General features: G+C 43.3%; 1 long non-coding RNA gene across 3 annotated transcripts in view; it reads right to left on the reverse strand.

Moving 5' to 3' along the window:
- Positions 1-18,562, reverse strand: part of LOC142564523 (uncharacterized) — a 76,304-nt gene extending 57,742 nt beyond the window's left edge. For all 3 annotated transcript variants that reach the window (XR_012824588.1, XR_012824587.1, XR_012824586.1), the window contains exons 1-3: positions 18,432-18,562; positions 11,296-11,365; positions 1,456-1,534 (exon numbers count right to left, since the gene is read on the reverse strand). This is a non-coding gene — a long non-coding RNA (uncharacterized LOC142564523). The remainder of the gene's footprint in view (positions 1-1,455; positions 1,535-11,295; positions 11,366-18,431) is intronic.
- Positions 18,563-21,100: the final 2,538 nt, after the last annotated feature.

Below are 21,100 nucleotides of genomic sequence, written 5' to 3' on the forward strand. Positions count from 1 at the left end.
ACGCCTCCAGATAGTGTCGCATGTTTCTTCCTGATCAAAATATATTGATAGCCAATATTGTTTATGAACAAATACGACTCGTATATAGCTCTCAAGTAGGACTATGCTATCTGCTGTGCACCTTCCTGGTCTAAAACCGGCTTGGCGGTGATCCAAAGTTCCATTGTTTTCCAAAAAGTACAATAATCGGCGGTTTGTGATTTTTTTCAAACACTTTACATACACAGTTTGTTAAAATGATAGGTCTGCAACTGTGTACACGGGAGGGGTATTTTCTTTGCTGTATAATTGCAACTACTATAGCTTCCTTCCAGCAGGACGGGAATTGAGCACTGGAAAATCGCATATTCCAAAGAATACGCTATCACTTCTGGACCTTTTCCTTGCAAATGCTGCCGCTGTCCGCCCCAACCCAAAAATTCAGGTTTGTGAAGGTATATCAGACCACAATATCGCGTACCTTTCGTTGGAAGTGAATTTTGCCCCATAGACTGAAAAACAAGAAATTCTCCCAGTTTTCTCGCGTGCCAGTGATATTGACGTATTGAACACTTTTGTGAATTTCATGCCATGTGTGAATCAAACGTACTTTTTAATATTGAAATATGGGGTGACTGCAAGCTCCTGGTTCAAAAATGTATCCGCGACATTATACGAGTGAAGCAAAAGGTTATGTCGAAGTGCAATCCTTGGGTAACAAAATAAATACTACGAATAGAACGGAAGCTGCAAAAAGGCAACACAACAACACAATCAACACCCAACTGTTCCCAAGAATATAGCCAACAATCGCAGCATCAGTAAGTGGACGCGCTCCACCAGCGTGGTCGAACATTTTCAGCTGCGAACTGAGGTGGTGGCGAGGTAACAAGGATTAGATGATAACGAACTAATGTTCCCGAGTCCGACGACCAGAACTCAGGGACCTTGAGACCGGAGACCTCGGGGTCGCAGGGTTTTGGCGTTGACGGCAGTACTTGATCAGCAGAATTCGAGGCCATGACGGACTGAATAGAAGGCGGACTGCGGAGGCAGCGGAACTCGAGGTCCTTGCAGCGATAGGCCCATTGAAGCGGCTGAGGCACCCGTAGCTGGGAGCGATGGCGCGAAGTTCGGAGTCAATAATTTGTCAGTGAAGAAAAACGAGACAGATGCTGGGGCTTGTTCTCCGCAAAAACATGGCTAGCCAAGCCCGCTCAATCAGGCGGAAGCCTGATTCCACCGATTCCATGGCTCGCGCACCGCCAGCGCGCTGGGCATGTCCTTGTCGTCTTTAAGCACCGCACCATTGTGGCATGTAGTAGTGCGCTACAAAACCAACGAAGCCATACTGTTAATCTTTTTCTGACAAGACGTCGTTCGATTATGAACTAATTGTTCCCATGCGAAGTATTTCTGGGTTTACCTGCACTATATCAGCGTTACCTTGCCAAATGTAGTAAGTATTTTACTTACATATTTTCTGCACGTTTCTGAACCGATTCGTTCTTCGACCATAACCTTTCTGGCGCCAGTTCGGGGACGAGATTGGCAACTGAAAATGCAAAAGTAGGTGTTATCAAAAATTGCTTGGGATAGCATGCAACAGTTGAAACTGGCCTTTCTTGGCATAAGTGGGCACAAGTGGATTTTTACTGGGTACGTTACGTTTCCTCCACAAATACTCGCTCGGGCGCCATGGCACCTCAGATGCTAACGCTTCGCAATTTTGAGCGGACTCGGTTCCAACTGCGATGGCGCAATTCTTATGGGGCTTGATTGCAAGAACATTCTACTCCCATGCCTTTAGTGCACGGTAAGGAAACCGATTCTGGCAAAGTTATTTGTGAGGCCACCACTTCGGAGCACGCCTTATTGTGTATTGTGATTAGTGTTATACATCGTCCCCCCGGCTCTACTCTTAATGTTCTTCATGCTGTTTCAAATTTCATGAGCGAGATCAACATTGCTTCGTCGAGTTTTATCTGCATGGGTGACTTCAACGCCCCTGGCATCCACTGGCCATCATTGTCTGCAGTCGGTCGCGACACAGCTATATGTAAAGAACTAATCAACATTTCCTTGTCCTTTGGTCTCACCCAGGTTGCTCCTACTGCAACCAGATTAAATTCCGTCCTTCACTTAGTTTTTTTAAGCGCTAACCGAGCCGAACGTGACTTTTCTTGCGAGGTAATTGATGGTATTTCAGACCATAAAGGCGTTTTAGTGTCACTCTCCTGTCCAATTTCTAAATCCCCCTACACGTTTACTAGTTTCCCTGATTTCACTCGTGCGGACGACAACTCCATTACTGATGCCTTATCTTATCATTTCGATATGTTTAGTGCACTTGCAGATAACCAGGACGTCAACTGCCTTGCTAATTACTTTGAGCATCTTGTCAAATCATGTATCGAACGTTTTGTGCCCATTAAAACTAAGAAAAAAAATTCTAACATTCCGTGCATGACTCGCGATATCTTGCATTTGTCCCGTCGCGTTCGAAGATTAAGGCGTTCCAGAAGAGGCACTGATCCCATGGCGTTGGATAGATTTCTTAAGGCAAAGAAAGAACTCAATCTTATGTCGCAAAATGCCAAGGATTTCTTTTTTCGCGTTCACCTGCACTATTTGTTAAGAACTAACCCACGAAAATTTTGGTCTTCTATTTTACCTCGCGATGCTTCATCCACTTCTTTCAGAATAGATAATGACGTCACCAACGACCCGGCGGTGATATCCGATGCATTCAACAAGTATTTCCAATCCGTGTTTGTTTCCGATAACAACTTCATCCCGACACTTACCAATATAGTTTCTTCTGAAGCAATCAGTGACGTTGAGATAAACTGCGAAGGCATCCTCAACCTTATATTAAGCCTGGATGTTAAGAAATGCACCGGTCCGGACGGGATACACAACGCGTTCCTTGTTCGTTATTCGTTGTGGTCATCAAAATATTTGTCAGTCATATTCAGAAACTCCTTATCATCCTCTACTGTACCTTCTTCATGGAAGTTAGCCAAAGTGGTCCCTCTTTATAAATCTGGAGATAAGCAGTGTTTGACGAACTACAGACCAATTTCACTGACGTCACAGTCATGCGAAATTCTGGAACACGTCATTCATAAGCACATCACGCCTTTCTGGAATCGAATAATTTACTGTCTAACATGCAACATGGGTTTAGGCGTGGTTTTAGCACGTTAACGCAGCTAGTTGAGTTCACGCATGACATTTCATTTAACCTTGACGTAGGCAACCAGGTTGATGCCATTTTTATAGATTTCTCGAAGGCATTTGACACCGTTTTATATTCTAAACTTATTTCTAAACTTAATGCTACACTGAATAATCCTCATTTATTAACTGGATATTAAGCTTTTTCTCATTTCACTCCAGTTCGTCTCTTACAGTTCGACTGACTCCGCTACTGTTGATGTAACATCAGGTGTGCCCCGAGGCTCCGTCCTTGGGCCTCTTCTTTTTTATTATACATAGACGATTTGCCACTTCACTGCTCTTCTAACATCCGTCTCTATGCTGATGACTACGTTCTATATGAAGTGATTAAATCTTCTAATGATCATTATCGCCTTCAAGAGTCGTTTTCTAGGTTTTGTGATTGGTGTAACATTTGGCAAATGAACATTAATTTCAATAAAACCGTTCTGATGTCTTTCTGCAACAAATCTTCCCCCTCCCTTTTCAGTTGCTCGTCCAATGGCCCTACAGTAGATAAGGTTTCTGAGTATAAGTATCTTGGTGTCATTTTCACGCATAACATGTCATGGTCCAAACACACTGACTACATATGCAGTAAAGCACTATAATAATTAGGTTGTTTGAGGCGAACGCTAACCCGATCTCCTAAAGACACAAAGTTACTAATGTATAAATCTCTAATCCGCCCTGTTCTTGAGTATGCATCTGTAGTTTGCAGCCCGCATAAGCAGTTAGAGATTAGTAAACTAGAGGCTCTACAGAAAAAAGCTGTGCGATTTATATGTCATCATTACGATCGAAACTTTTCGCCCTCTTCAACACTTTCTTCCTTGAACCTAAACACGCTCTCTTCTCGTCGCCGTGTCGAATCACTAAAATTCTTGCATTGCATTGCCAATTCTTTAGTTAGGCTCTCAAATGATAATTACATTAACTTCGCGCCGGGATCATCAACGAAAACTCATCATGACCTAAACTTAATACCCTACTACGCACGTACTAACATGTTCAAGTTCAGCTTTTTTCCCCGCTCAATCGAAGACGGGAATTCATTACCTGGATCCATTCGCTCATGCTCATTCCAAATTTTTGCAACCTCCATCCCAGATGCATTATCATGGGTATAGGTATGGGCATAATCAGGCATGGATATGCCTGGCAGCATTTGTATAGCTTCTTGTGTATTCTTTCATCAGTGCTCTTTTGTAAAGGTGTTCACTTGTATTTTTGTGTGTTTTTCTTTCATCTGTGCTCTTTAAAAGTGTTCACTTGTGTTTACCGCTGTATACCCCAAGGCATTTTCTGTACATTTCTTAACCCACTCCTGCTATAGCGCAAATTGCGCTGCAGCATGTATAAATAAATAAAATAAAATAAATAAATAAATCATGTAGAAGTGACGGCTCTGTCAAACGCAAAACATTTCAAATAATTTTAACTATATTCAGCTATAGAAAGCGTACGCAGATAGATTCAACTAAAGGCGGCATTTCGAGCTTGCACTGGTTCCAGCAAGATCGCGGCTTCAAGATATTCGTTTCCCCAAATTCGCTATGCAAATTGCTATTTCTGAAATCGGCAAACAGTGCAGTCGACGTATTTTGATATGATGGTCAGGATCAAGTAAGTGTTTTTTTTAACTGGCCGACCACAATAACTTTATGCTCGGTGATACCTTATCGGGCGCCCACGTAAGCTGTGCACACGAAAATGTTTGTTATGCACTATTTTAAACGCAAACATTTCGCATGCGGTTAATTCTAAGGCACTCATTTTTAACAGCATGATTGCATTTCAGCTACAATGCATTGAACGCTCCTTCCGAACATTTAAAATTTTCGTAATTTTCCGTCTGCAAATTGCACAGTATGCCACCGAATTTTAAGTCGCGTCAATGTCTTCATTGTTTGCCAAGTATGAACGTATTTCACACTCCTGCCCTTGAAGGAGCTTTGTTATAGTAATAGACAACGCGTCATTTGTCCTACGCAGTGTATCCGCAACCTTGCCCCCCTTACTCCTCTTCAACTCAACCGTAATCTAAGCTTCATCGGTCAGCTCCCTAATAAGTACCGCCACTTTCTTTCTCTTAATCTTTCCCCAGGGTCTCCAAGTAATTTTATACTGTTCCGTAACCTTTTCAAAAGTTTGATGTAAGTGCACAAGGTTCATGAGAGGCGCTCGCGTAGCTAGAGTGACATCATTCGATCAGGCTGTGATTGTCAGGACTCCGCACTCAGGCTAATTTTTAACCAGAAATGTGCCTCTTCCACAATTAGCCCAGCATGTTTGCAGAATCAGTACGAAACGGCTAGCTTAGATAAAGCAAATAAACGAGAGATGCGCTTTCGACTAAATTATGGGCTATAGCTTTAAGCTATAGACCTCGTACCAGCTTTCAGGTTTAAGTCTAATCTTTTCATGGCCCACATAGGCTACGCGCAATAGCTGTATTCACGCTAAGAGCTTTTAACGTCGGACTGTGCGTATATTAAGCTTGATAGGAAGGCGATAGGTTGCATGTTTCTTAAGGTGGGGTTGGTGAGACTTCGTTCTCACAAAATGCAGGAATATCTTAAGTATCAGGTCGCATGACTACGGTCGGTCAGATACCCTTGTTGTTTTGTGGTTACAGGAGCATAAAACTTCTTTCAAAAATTGAACGTATTGCGGAAAACCAAGCCACTAATGGAGAGAGACCCGCATGTTGTTCCGTACAACGATAAAGTGGTCCATAACCCAAATAAAGTGGCCAGCAGGTACAAAGTACGTATTGTTTCTTCGGCTCCGCGGAAGCTCGCTGGCTTGAGTCCGCACATCTTAAGGCCGTAGCAGCGCAGCCTATGGGGGGAAAAGCATGTAAGGCCGGGTTTGACTTGCGTGCTCAAGGTGGTGCACCTACTTCTACTTACGTGCGGCTGGGTGTATATCGGCCTCGCAGGCCGTTGCGTCAGTGATAGGGCAAGAGAACACAACCTGTCGATTAAGATTGAGATTAGGGCACATTCGTCTCTGCAGTGCTATTCCTGCCAAGGTGTGCCAGATCTTTCCGCTATCTACATACTTGTTAGAAGCAAACATACCCTAGCACTACAATAGTGCCGGCCTATTTATAAAGATGAAACGTGACGTCCGTGTCAGCGATGCGTTTTTGGCTTTAAGCAGAACATAACACCACTTTTTGGATTTGATAAAGAAGCAAATTTGTTTCTGGTTATTGTGAGCAAACGTACGAGTGCAATTTGCCACCTTCCCCTCTGAATGTGATCGCATCTAACTGCAACAGACTAATGGCGTTTTTACTGGTCGATGTGGAGCGGCCGCCGAAATCCTCGAGCGATCGCTCGGGTTTCACAAATCCGAATCCGCCAGCAGACCGCAAAAACGCTCCGCGACGGATCACACAGGAAGTCTGCGTACACGTCGCACGAACCGGTTCCGAAAACCATGCCCGACTTCCATTCTGTACGTTTCCACAGCGACCAAACTCGCCGTCCCCCGTGGGTAATTTGACCGTGGCAGTTGCATAGTCCGTCATTTTCATGTCGCGCCTGCAAGGATTGTGTATGCACAACGTGCATAGAAAGCTTCGTACAGCACTTGCGTCACTTCGTGATCGCTGTCGTCCCAGCTCTCATCGCTAAACGCGAGCGCTGCAGCAGCACCGAACGCAGCCATTTTGCGAAACAACACAATGTAGTGCGTACCAATCGGGTACCGATTTTGCTTGAAGACGGAAGTGACGCGTGCTATTTCCGCCCGAATCCGCGCCTCGGTGGCGGAGCAAGGGAGAGAGATCCGGCGCGGAGCGAGTTGATCCCAAACGACCAGTGGAACGCGCGAACCCGCTCCAGATCGACCAGTGAAATTCGGATTCGTTGCCGCGGAGCAAGAAATCCTGCTCCGAATCGACCAGTGAAAAACGCCATAAGATGAACCAGCTAGGCAAGCAACCACTATAGATACGTTACATCAAAGAGAATATTCGTCAAAAGCTCAACGAATTTACTAAGTCAATTTGTAGCACGGCACTCTCAACTACTAGCGCACAGAACATTCATTCATCAGCCTCGTACATGTTCCACGCCTTCATCAAAGGCGTTATATTATCTGATCGAGCTTTAAAGGAAAGCTTTCTTTCCCTCTTCGCTACCCAGCGAAGACCGCGAATGTACGTATACAATGCATACGCAATAATAAAATAATTATTTGATCTACGAAAAAGCCCTTAACAGAAATAAAGTTTACCACTTCTGGCACGATGCGATGTGCCATACGAGACAACGATAATAGCGAACCGCCTAAGAGCTTATGAACAAAGACGTACAACTATGCCTCAAGCAAACACGCCTCCTAGTATGTTCTATGGACTGCACAGATAAATAGCAGTGGTGCAAATCACCACTCTCGTATTAGAATAAAGGCTGAATAATATATACATCGACGCCAACATCACCGCTAATTATCGTCAACCAAAGAAACAGCATGCGAAGCTTCGATTACATCGATTTCCGCAGTGTGTGGGATCCGCACGTTTTTCGTGTTGCCCATCTGCTCTTACGACCTCCACCCTCAAATGGGACTTTCTGCTACATTACAAGGTCGTCATCGGTAGTTGTCGTGCGGAAGCGGAGCTATCCATCGGCCGGTGGTTCTCTTAGTACTAGCAATAGCGAGCTCTTCGTCGATGCCGACACAAAAATATCCGTGGAAACTTCTGGTAGTAATTGTTGACCACTCCGGTGCTGCGGAACCAAACACCACTGTATTATTTACGCCATCTAACGTGTTTGCGCAAAAAAATAATTTTTCTCTCGCTTGCCGCCCTCACTAATACCTATCGGGCCACGGGGGTGTTGGTCTCCGACCACTACCCACACCCGGTTGTTTTACAGAGTAGAGATGTCCTTAGGATGTGTTCAAGCTGTCGAATGCGTTGAAAATATTGATTATCCTGAAGACTTCCCCCGTTGTCACGTTGATGTCATCAATACCGTGCCTAGCCCACCGCATTAAACTCCCACATCGGCGCTGATATTTCTCCAGCTCATCGCCACCAACATCTAGCTATCCTTTAAAATTTTGTGTCCTTGGCTGTAATTCGTCCTCACTGATCCACGCGGCAACTTTGTCCCATAACATCGACACTCGTCCGCAAGCCCCACGGCGACATCGTCCTTAACCCGTTTAAGCGTAAAAATAAATAAATTGACTTTGCCCCTTCGAGAATTGAGTTGGCATAAGTTCAAGGTTGATCTGGTCCACTCCAAAAGTTCACTTGGCTCACACCCAATAATTTCAGTGGCCCACTCCTCAAATTGACTTTTCACCATTTGAAAATTAAGTTGGCGCACGTTCAAAACAGACCTGGCTCACTTTCAAATTGACTGACTCTCTCTCAAAATTTGGGTGGCCCACCCCCAAAATTATCTCTGCCCAATTAGAAAATTGAATTGATCCACGTTGTAGGTATTGATCCACGTTGTATTTATCAACGTAGCTTGTATCCTACCATATCCTGAAAAAGGAATACACTCAAATTCAAGAATGGGGTGGACTAAAGTTTATATTCCGAAAGTAGCTCTACGCATACGTATGTTTCTATTACTGAACCGGCGCAACAATGCCATTACACATTCATCTTTAAAAGAATTTGATACGGTTTCCTGCTTCCGGTTAAGCTTGCCATCATACGTTAGGTCTAGGTACCTCAAAGCTGCAACTGGCGGTATCGGTTCATTGCGATAATGGAGAGAAGTGAAACTGGGATTTCAGATTTGAAACACAAGTACGAAGCATTTATGGGCGTTAAGCGAAAGAATCCGTCCTGCCAGAGCGTGAGCTTGGACTAATATGATTGCAAAGTTTGGCATAACGTATTCCTGCCCAGTGATATGGAGAAATGTGCATTATCATCAGAATATAGATAGAGTTGCACCTGCTGGCGAACCGGGACAGAAGATAACAAATTAACAAACAAAAGTGGTGAGGGAACTGATCCCTGCGGTACCTGTCTCGTCTGTTTACATGCACCCGATGTCGCCCATCTTGTAAACAAAAGAATTCTCTATCCGAAAGGAAATCTATCCATGCCTATAAGTAGTCTGTAACAGCAGAGCTAGCGCATCTAGAAAAGAAAATTTCATATTCGAAGCTGTCAGATGCTTTTGCAATATTGAAAGCTACGAATCTAAGCATGAAGTGAACAACGTTGGAGGGATGGTGTCCCTATGCCCGACATATTTTCTTGTTAGGTAATCTTATACTACTCCTTTGGAGAAAGAAGTTAGCTGTACAATCTTTGTAGATGTTTTCCAATGCATTCCCGTACGTCTTCTATGCTCTTTGATCACGCAATGGCTCCGTGATCGCTCGTATCTCTACGGAATGAAATGCCTTTTCATATTCTATTAGCACAATATATATAACTTTAATATACTCTCGCAATATCTCAATTACCTGATTCAATTGCACGATTATCGAATTCACAGGACAAAACCAGTTCCGAAATAGTAATATTCAAATTGTCTGTCAAATTGCGTTCGCGTTCCATTTGCTTTTGTGCTTCAATGCATCAAACGGCATTTTATTTGAAAAGAACTAAGTGGAACAACACCGAGTTTTTACCTTAATTATTGCGCCACGCGTATCGAAACAGGCACCATCCTCAGAATGTGTTCCGTGTGTAACTTACTAGTTACAATTCTTAGATTGAAACATGTGCCTTAAGGTAATTAACTGAAAAGGTAATTATTCTAGCACATTTCCGAATTTCATGCAAGTAATGACCATCTTATTCAGTTATTTATCTGGATGACTAGAACTGTGCGATTTGCCACAGACAAGTTCTTATTAAATTTGGCTGAGCTTAAACAAAAGAAAGCTCCCCACCGAATCCTTCGGCTGCTTTTACTATATCATCGAAAACGCTGATGACATCATTCTGCTTAACTTTCACAGCATTTACCTTGTCCTCTCTCATTAAAAGTTGTTTTCTGGCTGTTTTCATGCCACGGCCATATTTTACTGCTTGTTCTCCTTTTGCGACGTATAATGTGCAGGGTGGTATCTCCTAAGTTTAATTGAATTCTTAGGAATTGCTTGATGCAGATAACATATTTCTTGCCCACGTGCCTCTTTACTCAGAGGCCCACATTACTTGCACGAGGAATTGAAACATATTTCCCTAATTAACAAAAACCTGCTAACTAGCTTCCGAATTATTCGTTTTACGGCACGCATTACAATTTACGAATTGTAGCCGGTGGGTTACTAAGGCGCATGCACTTTGAATGAATTTCCAGAATATGAGCCAGTTTGGAGATATGTGGCATCAATCTTACCTTATATGCAGTGTTCTTCCACTTGTTTTTTTTAACAAAACGCTCTTTTATAATATTAACCCCAAAAGTAAGATGAAGAACATCCATGCAGTTCGCCCACACTTTCGGAAGTAAATATCGAAACGGTTGTCATTCTTGAAATTTATTTCAAGTAGATACGCGTTGCAAGTTCGCCGGCTACAATTGGCAAATTGCGTTATGTGGCGTAGTGTAATTCATTGAACAGTTAAGTAGTGAAGGCTTGCTAAAAAGTGGAACATGTGTTTCTGTTCCTCGTGATAGTTATGTCCACCTCTTCGAATCATGTATTTCAAGAACAAGAATATGCCAGCTGCCACAGGCGATATAGATACATATATATATATATATATATATATATATATATATATATATATATATATATATATATATATATTTATATATATATATATATATATATATATACGAATATCATGTGACCCGCTTTCCGCACTTCACGCTCTCTTAGAGTGTTACGTGAGAGTAGCTATGCGTACGACTTTCTTGCATAGGCCAAAACTACGCGACCTTCCAAAGTCAGTATTTCATTATTCAAACAAATACATCAGTTTGTTTGTGTCATTCTTTGTGGCTGGGGATATTTTGTACAGCGCATAACACTTCCGTAATGCGGAATGGAGACGAAAGTGCACATCCTGTGTACACGCTGTCATCATGTACCTGCTCCCATAAAAAAAGTTTGCAAGGGCGGGACTGCCTGATTTCTTACCTCACAATATACAGGGCAACAAATAGAAGACAAAATGTTGTTCTCTTCATAGTGCAGCCTCTTCCGACTTCTGAAAGAAACCAAAACGAAATCGGGCCTTTATTGTGTCGCAGGTAAAGATGCACTTGTCGTATAAACATGCAACAGAAGCATTAGTGCTGCTAAGGAGCCTTTTCTTTATGACTCACTTGCCACTAGTTAAGCACGCCAGGTTTTTTTTGCTGCAGTAACCTAAACAAAACGCAACCCTTCGCACTTCGCTTCATTCTGGGCCACGAGTAGTGCAATTAGTTATTTTTTCTTGGGGCACATAAGAAATTTCAAAGTCGTGTCCGTATTGTTTTATATAGACGAATGGATGGTACCAGAGTGAGCTCTCTCACACCCAGCTGCAACATAAAAGCCCAACTGCTGCCAAAATGGTTGGTACCAGTTGGATTACCCACGACCACATCAGTTTACAGCTGATTTTTAGATAGTTGAACGAGGTTTACCGAATATAGTTTAGTGAATCTGGGAAAAGGTGGTAATTCGTCTGTATGATGAATAACCAAGCTGTAAGCATCTATTAGCTAATCGCTCAGTATATTTTATTTCAATACAAGCGCAGTAAAGGAGTGCCCTAAAGAGTAAATAAATATCTAATAAATTTAGTAGCTTGTCTAAACAGGTACAGAATTTATTTTTATTTTGTCTATTCTTACGTACAGATTATTGAAGGGCCAGCGCATATCTGCAGAGTCTAATGAAAAAAATATTCTCAGCGGTTTATGAAATGTATTCAAATTTCCTTCACCAATTAGAAATATTAGATGAATAAATGATTTCTTCATTACTAGACGACAGCGTGACACATTTAAAAAATTACTGCAGAAGGTCGAAAATATATTACGCAAATTACAATCATTCATTTATGAACGCGCCATCTGATCCCAATAGAAGACCACGCTCACCATGCTAGGAGCTCATAACCGTATCTAGAAATGGTTCGAGCTTTGTTCTTGTTTTTCCTTTTTCTTGGCCGGCGCGTTGGGTTCCTAGCAATTTCACACTGAACAGCGGGATTGAATAGCTAATGACCGCATATGGGACAGCATTACAAGACGCCCATTAGTGACGAGATTGATTTTGTCTCACAAGCGGGAGAGCACCAAGCAAACGTCTTCAAAAAGCTGCGATATCGGTCGCCAAAGGTCACTTGATGGTGAGCCGCAAGACGTGAGGGCTCTTACGGCTGTCTACTATGGAAACCACATTTACGCTAATCGGCTGCTTACTTCCGCTGTTCTGATGCAACAGGCCATAATGTATATTACTGCAAAAATTATAACCGTCCACTTTCTGCATTCGCTTTAAGTCAAATATTGACGTCAGTCTATTAGCTCTTGCAGGTTAAACGTTATCTAGGAATACTTACATAATTAATTGTGTATCTACTGGAGTTAATGATTTTTGAGTTTATGAATCCCTGATTATATTAATCCCGAGAAAACCATCCGATAATGTCAGTTTTGTTATTCTTAACGATGTTTAATTCGCACTTCGTGAAACACCCGGGATAAAAGTACTGTGCAGTTCATGGTACCAATCAACTAAGACAAGCAAACGAAAACAACTGCCACAAATTCATCGCTCGATAAATTTGTGTAACTCAAAGTGTAAATGTGGGAGAGCATTGGAAGTTGGCTAAAAATATTTTATGCTTGAGGAGCGCATTTTAGCAGGTATTCCGTTTCAGAATTCTTCGGTCTACGGGAGAAGGCGGTATTTAAATAGGTCCACTCCAGATTAAACTACACATATGATTGGTATGTGGCAGTTTCTGGTGGATGATATTTCAGTGTACTGTAACCCTTGTTTTAGAAAGATGCACCTGAATAAACTGAAACAATAATTTAGAAGATTGACGGACCCGACGTTGCGTGGTTTAGGAAGATTAGTGACACCAAGGAATGCTAGAAGAATGTAGGGTGAAAGTACCTATCAGCGTCGCTAGATTGACGCCGCATTACCATATACGCCAAGAATGGAGAATCAGTCAGGCAGATGGAAACTATTAGAGTGCTAGGACTTCACATGCAAGCGAATGGATCTAATTGCAGGATGATACAACATATCTCTAACAAGTCAGAAGAAGTCAATTACCAACAGGTATAAGGGGCTAGAAGAAGACAGCGTCATAAGATTGGTACAGGCATTCGCCTTTTGCCACTTCTCGTACATGGCAGGCATGCTACAATGGACACAGGCTGATAAGAACAAGCTAAACGCTTTAATCAGACGACTTATAAAACTGCACTAGGACTTCCCATCAGCACGGCCAATAGCTTATCGCGCCTAGGGCTCCATAACACACTAGAACAGATAGCTGAGGCTCAACAGGTGGCCCTCCAGGAGAGATTAATGGGGACACGACCAGGGAGGGCGCTACTTGAAGAAATTGGCGTAGAAATTAACAACCACACGAACGAAGCAGAATTATTAACAAAATTGCAAGCGAGGCTACGAGAAACAATAAAGATGACCCCGTTCCCTAGGAAGGTGCACCCGACACATAACCTCGAGAGACGGAAGGCAAGGGCGAAGGCACTCCTTCAAGACATAGATCAACATAAGCAGCAGGTGGTGTTTGTTGACGCTGCCTGAGTTAAAGATAAGGATGCGTATACCTCCGTTGTTGCAATCACTCAAGGTAGCATACGGGAGGCACCACCGTCTATATCAAGGACCCAACACTAGCAGAACAAGTAGCAATCGCCTTAGCCATCCGGGCTAATCGGTGGACACATACTTACAGAGACTCTAGAACAGCCATACGCAACTTTACCAACGGATATGTGACACCGATAGCAACAAAATTACTAGAGAAGGTCAACAGTGAAAGGATTGAAATCCGCTGGTTTCCTGCACATCTCGGGGTGGTGGACGGAGCTCGGAGAAACCTCAATGAGGTGGCAAATGAAGCAGCACGAGGACTTTCTAGCCGTGCTCTTCAAGACCGAGCAAGTTACACTTCACCCGGGGAACACAGCGATCGATTATTAACGTATAACAAAATCACGAAGCATTATTATTTAAGCAGAAGCGAATACCTATTGCCACACGGTAACCTTTGCAGAGCACAAGCGGCCACATTGCGTTTGCTGCAGACAAGAACATACCAAAGTCTAGATTTTATTAACAAGATCTATCCGGAGAGGGAAACTCAAACCAACTGTAATAACTGCAATGACATCATTACTCTTCACGACATGCTTTGCCAGTGCCCCGCGGTCTTCACAGACTGTGACAAGGAACAAGAATGGTGGAGGCAAATGCTACACAGTGAATCACTCACTGACTAATTACGGGCAGTCCAGAAAGCCCGCGATGTGACTGAAGGGCTCGGACTGCCAGTCCCAACGTGGGAGCGGCCCGCGTCAACCTAGAGTTGACCTTCAGGAGCCAATAAAGTTATTCATACCATACCATACCAGTGGTTTGTCGTGAAGATTACGGTAAGACGTGTTTTCCTTAGCTCACATTTTGTGGGCGGAGTACTTGTTGTGAGTAGCTTAGATTTCTCAACTTTGTGGCGCTTTGTTTCAAGCAAGGTTACTAGGATGATACTACCGCAAATCGGTCGCGAATAGAATGCTGCGACACTTATGTTCCGATCGCCACTGTGCGATGTTGAAGCATTAAATGAGTAATTTAAAAACGCACGACAGGTGATTGTAACGGCAATCACCTGTCGTGGGAAACGCGTAGCTAATGTCCTATAAAAGTTTATTAAATTTGCCCACACACCTAGACCAAACATTAAAACTGGAATTATTAGGACACTTATATATATCAAGTGATATGGATAGGTTATCTAGCATGCAGGTACAAGGATAACGACGCGTTGTACTTGGAAACTCTGTCTAGGAAGTGACTGATACTCAAGAAAATAATGAGAGGTCCAAGTGCTAAGCCTTATGGCACCCCAGAAGAATCAAACAAGTTGAAAGAAATATTAAAAGGGATATCAAAAAGACGACTGAGTAATTATATGACATAAAATTTTTTATACTGTAGTCAGAAGCTGGTGAAAGTGCCTAAAGTTCTTACAAAAATACGAATAATACACCTATCAGACGACTAAGGCCAATATATAAAGGAATCTGAATGACAAATTCCATTAGCTGAGCGTTGGTGCTGAAGCTGTGTCAAAAACTAATATTTTCTATCATACGATGCACCATTAACATAGGATGCTGGCAACAAAACTGGCAGCACTCGACATTAATCCATACATTTTTTAACGCCTGGAATTTTCCAGGGCTTGTACCTCACGTGCCATGTCGCACCAAGTGATCCACGCCTGCTGTTAAAAACACGCTCCGGTTTTATTGAGCGCAATGCGAATCCTTGCCTTCCCTTTCAATTAACGAGTGATATTCCTTCATTTGAAACGACTAACGTCTTTTTTTAGCGACAGTTCGCTTACCGTATTGAATAACGACTGTGTGGCGCTCTTTGGTTGCTACTGCGTAAAATTAACGTCTGATCGTCAAGCTGTAACGATTCTTCATCGCATCTGTTTCGGCATAGTGCTGTGTACCGAATCAATCGTCCCGACAGTAGACGTTACTAGGCTTTTAAATGAACAGCAACCTCACCTTCACCGATTACTGCCTCTAGGTTTCCCATTGGCATAACGGGTGTTACTATAGCTCAGATTGTTATACCATCTCTGCTCCTACTAAGGGCATGTCAGTGTGATGTGCGCACTCACCTGGCTCGGAGGCGCCATTGTGGGCACTTTCCATTCCCCTCAAGATCTCAGTGTCTACACTCTTGAAAAAGTTTACACGCTTTGTGTCTTATCTTGTCCCACAACAATAATACTCATTTGCTTTGCTTGCGCTTCTTTTCTTCAAAACTCAGCGCTCGCTATTTTCCTGTCGAGAATGCTGTGTCACGCTGAGGACATGCAAGCGGTTCGTGACTGAACTACGAAGCTCACAGCCTTAACGAACGGAAATGCGGGCGATACAGATGACAGTTATTGTTGTCGGCCAATGTATCACCCACAAGGTGTAAACTGTTTGAACAGTGGAATTTCGCACTGCATGCCTCGGTGAATTTCGCCTGCTTGCCCGCAGTAACAGCAAAACCGCAACGATCCTGAGTGAACTAAACGCTAGTCTTCATGGAGTAATGTCGTGAGGCAACGGCGGGCGTACGATGTCTGCAACTTAGAAGTTCTGAATAAAAACAAGAACAGCGGAACCCAGGACGAGCGAGTAAAAAGGGCAGAGCGCTCTGTCCTGTTTACTCGCTCGTCCTGTGTTGCGCTGTCTCTGTTTTTATTCTAAAGATGAAACAACCAGCCCCAATGAACACAGCCCCAAGAACTTCCCAGGCTGCCACGTGGGGAACACCATCCGTTGTACGGGTAGTGCCTCTATTATTCTGTCGACCCCAATAGGATCGCACTGGTAGGGCTGCGACGCTAGCTCGCATCATACAATGTTACAGGGTGAAACCATCCTGTTCTCTAGCCCCGTAATCGGGGGAAACTTCATCTAGGATATGGCATGCTGGGCGTGTTGCAAAATGCCACCGCTTTTGTATGTTGTCAGGTCCCAGTGAAGGTGAACAGCAGTAAAAATGTGAATTTTGACAGTAATCTTACATAGGGCAAACCTGTGCGCACAAAAACAAGAGACGCTCGAAACACAACAATAGTGGCTAACAAAGTCAACTGTGTTCGAAATCAGAATTACGGATAAAACTCGTCCGCTTTTATACATGAGTCGTCGAAGGTTACAGTGTAATCGCTGGTTGCGGCTTGTCTTGCAGGAAATACTACAGATTGTGTTTCATGCATACATTCAGATTAGGTTCGTTTACCGCTTACGATGGATAGAACCAACGATAACTTTCGAAAAACTTCAGTTACAGATAGGTGCATCTAGAGGAGAGTGATCAAACTGCAACACAGATTGACTTTTCAAAAATGTTCACCAAGAATATGCACAATTTAAAGGGGTGTCACTATAGACACATATTGCTATGTTATAGCTAGGCTCGAGTATTCCGCAGCTCTTCAACCACTTGTTATTCTACGAAGTTAGTGAACCGTTTCATGAAAGTGTTTGGAATGTGGTAGAAACGACCGGACAAGTGGAGCAATGCGTTTCGCTTCATCGCTACAGCAAGGAAATTAGTTGTTCACAGTTATGGCGAAATATTTGCTGTCAGACACTCCCTGAATTGCTAAAGCCAATGCTTTTGTGCTTCTAACGGGTCACATAGTTTCACAGCTTCCTCTGGGCGTCTCCTACATGGACAAAAACACAATAGCGCGAAATGTCATGCTGTGGGTACGTTAAAAGAGCAGAATCATTACGAAAAGAAATAAAAATATCCATATATTGATTACACTACTACGTTAACAGAACATAGACACTAAATCGGAGACAGACAGCGGCGAGCACAATTTGCGGTCCCAGGATCTTTTCGCATTACACACTTTGCAGTTGCTGTACATCTCACCGTCTATTCAAGTACAGTCACAGGCGCTCTTCCACACTGCAGATCGTAAACGTAGACCCATGTCTATTAGCAATGCGCATCGAATCTAAATAAAGTCAGCTGTCTGACTGAAATTCGTAGCAACGTTCACAAAATTTGCCATACACAAAAGCTCTTGTGTTGAGGACCAGTATGCTAAGAGCGATGCATGGAGTGAACAGGTAGACACTAAATATGAAAATATGCATGTGTAGCATTCGTGTTGAGTGTGAGACCTCTACCTAAAACTCATCGCAAATATTTGGCACATGCATTTCTATAAATGAAGTGTATCAAATTGTCGCATTTGATATTCAACTCACCAAGGGCTACTCAAACTCGATTAAGGCGTGATGGGTTTTCGCACTTAGCTGATAAGCTAAGCAACAAGTAATGAAAAAAATTTATTTTTGCAGGTTCAACTTGCGTAGAACAGTATGTCCGTAGAACTGGCACAGGGCGAGACGCGGGATTATCTGCATAACAAATAGTGTATTTTTTGCACTGCACCTTGATGCTGTGAAACATTTCTGCCAACACATGATGCTTCGATGCATGAAGTATTCCTAGTGAAAACAAAATCCGACGCTTACCTTTCTTGGTATCGTAAATGACCGACCAGACCCACCTACGAACAACAATCGTAACACCCGACTACCACAGTGTTATGTCTCTAAAGGGACTATTCATAGCCCTTTTTCTTTTCAACGGAGCCCATTTATCAGTGGTGGCTTATTCAGTTCTCTGCGCAAAAAAAAAACACCGTTCATTGTCATAACGCCGAAAGATGGGCGAGTTAGAAAGGATGCATACTTGGTAACCAGCTCAAAATATTAAACCGTGCCTTGTGTCCCTCTACCTGTGGGTCCTGTTATTTTCACGCTGGCTAACAAGTATGTTTATTGTAGCGCTGCACCAGCGTGGGTCGAAAAATACTTTGAATACATTGTAATGCGAAAAATGCAGAGAGATACTTTTGCAAGAATATCAAACATATAATAATAATTATTATTTTTCTAGTAGTTATTTATATGTTTTAACCTAATTTTTATAGATTTCTCCTTCCACACCAAATAGTTGAGGATAATATCGTTTCGTCTGTTCAATACACATTCTGTACGGCGTTTGCTGTACAAATTCCCGCGATGACATGCGCATTTTTCTTGATGTCACATAAAGAGTAAGAAGCGAAACATTGTTTCGGGGCCTCTTTTGATCATGTAGTTGCACGTATTGCTGACCAATCGTGGCCAGAGGGTCCTTGGCTTTATATCTAATTGCACAGAATGCGGCGGCCAGACCTAAAATCAGTTTTCTGCATACATTTCCATGCGGCCGAATGATAATGCAAAAGAGTGCAGTCCTTCTTGTTGAAGAAGCGGCAGAAATGGCTTATAGACATTAATTTATAAAATGAACAGTTAGTGAACTGTGGGGTGGTGTGTGTGTCTCCTGACACCTCTAAACTCTTTTTTTATTATTATGGCCTTCTTACTTGGGTTCAACCATAGCAGATGTCAAAATTTTGCTGTTTAGCCAAGCTTCACATTATTTTCCATAGCAAGGGCAAGATGCCATGCTTACCAAAAGGGTAAGGGCCACCCCGGCCCGCAATCGAAGCAGATATACTTCAAGAAGAGTTATGTTAAGAAGATGGATACAGTCACACGTGCGGCTAAAGCACGTATGTCTTATTCGAACAATCAGCTGCACCCCTCCCCTTCTTCAGGCGTGGATGGAAAGGCAATTTCCATTTTATCAGGTGAAGAAAATCAGGGGGTGCTCTTGTTGGATATACTCTCATAGTGGTTGTTACCACGATGCAGCACTCAGAGGATTTTCGTGAAATCCAATGATATGTCCAGCCTATGAAACTCTTCATATATAAGCATTGTTTATGGAATTTGTTCGAACTGAAATTGAGTGTTGAGCTGGTTGGCACATATTTCCACGACGTCAGTCAAGTTGCAAACTGCTATGATGTCATCGGAGATGATATTAGGTCAAGCTGTAGAGACTTGTTTTAGTGACGTAGTTGCAAGCCCCCGCAGGGGCGTCCGCCTCAGCAGGCGTTTGGTGTGTTGCGACACCACGTACCCGAGCACACGAGGGTTGGACCCTCCCGCGTGTAGCCGTACGCGGCTTAGCCGTGTCTGGGGAAAGGGGGATCCTGGAGGTTCAGCCAATGCTGGGTGTTTGGGCCTTTAAGGCCCCCCGGCGGAGGCAACACACCTCTTCGGCCTCTGCTTCACATAGACGGCACCCCCGGGCTGACCCACCCAGGGGAAATCGGTAGTCGCCTCTTCCTGTCTGTCTCATCTCAAACCTTCGTCTTTATCTCTCACTTTATATCTTTCCTGTCTTCTTCTCTCTTCCATTTACTTCCTGCCTCCACGGCGGCAAGGGTTAACCTTGTGTGGATATCCTACCTTGGGTACACCATATTGGGTTATAGTGATGGCGTACGGCTGGCGTCGTGCAGGCTTGGACACAAGCTCTGCCGCGTCCCCCTCGTTGGGCTCCGTGGTTGGCGGTCGGCGCTGTTGCCGAACACGCACACTTTCCTATGGCGGCTCAAATCTGTGTTGTCCATGATCAGCGTCTGAAAAGATGTCGCACCGAAGTACCATTTCAATTCTCCTTTCGAAGCAACGCTCCATCTTTCCCAAAATACTATGTAGTCCACAGTGAAAGCAACACGCCTGTTAGAAAACTCTCTCCATTCCTGGTAGCCAAATGCCTGAAAGATAAAATCGGACAGACATACAAAGCCTCCAAAATGTCTAGCTGGGACCTCCTCCTAGAACTGAATAACAAAGATCAAGCAGATAAGCTGTCTGAACTTACCAGTATTGGCGAGGCGACAGTGACTGTTTCAGCCCAGAGAACACCTAATACAAGCAGGGTAGTAATATCTGAAGAAGACTTTATTGGTTTAATCGACGAGGAACTGCTGGAAGGTTCCCTGGAACAAAATGTCACCAAAGTACAAAGAATAGTAATCCGCAGAAACGACCAAGAAATCCCCTCCAAACATGTTATACTCACCTTCGGAACAAGTGTAATGCCTACTTCACTCGATGCAGGTTATGTTAAATTCAATGTAAGACCATATATCCCGAACCCCAGACGTTGTTTCAAGTGTCAAAGGTTCGGACATGCTTCACATGCATGCCGAGGCCAAGCAACCTGTGCTAAATGCAGCTCAAATGATCACCAATCTGGCAACTGCACCTCTTCGCCACATTGTGTCAACTGCAAG

This window comes from Dermacentor variabilis, chromosome 11 (assembly GCF_050947875.1).
Source record: "Dermacentor variabilis isolate Ectoservices chromosome 11, ASM5094787v1, whole genome shotgun sequence".
Lineage (NCBI taxonomy): Eukaryota > Metazoa > Arthropoda > Arachnida > Ixodida > Ixodidae > Dermacentor > Dermacentor variabilis.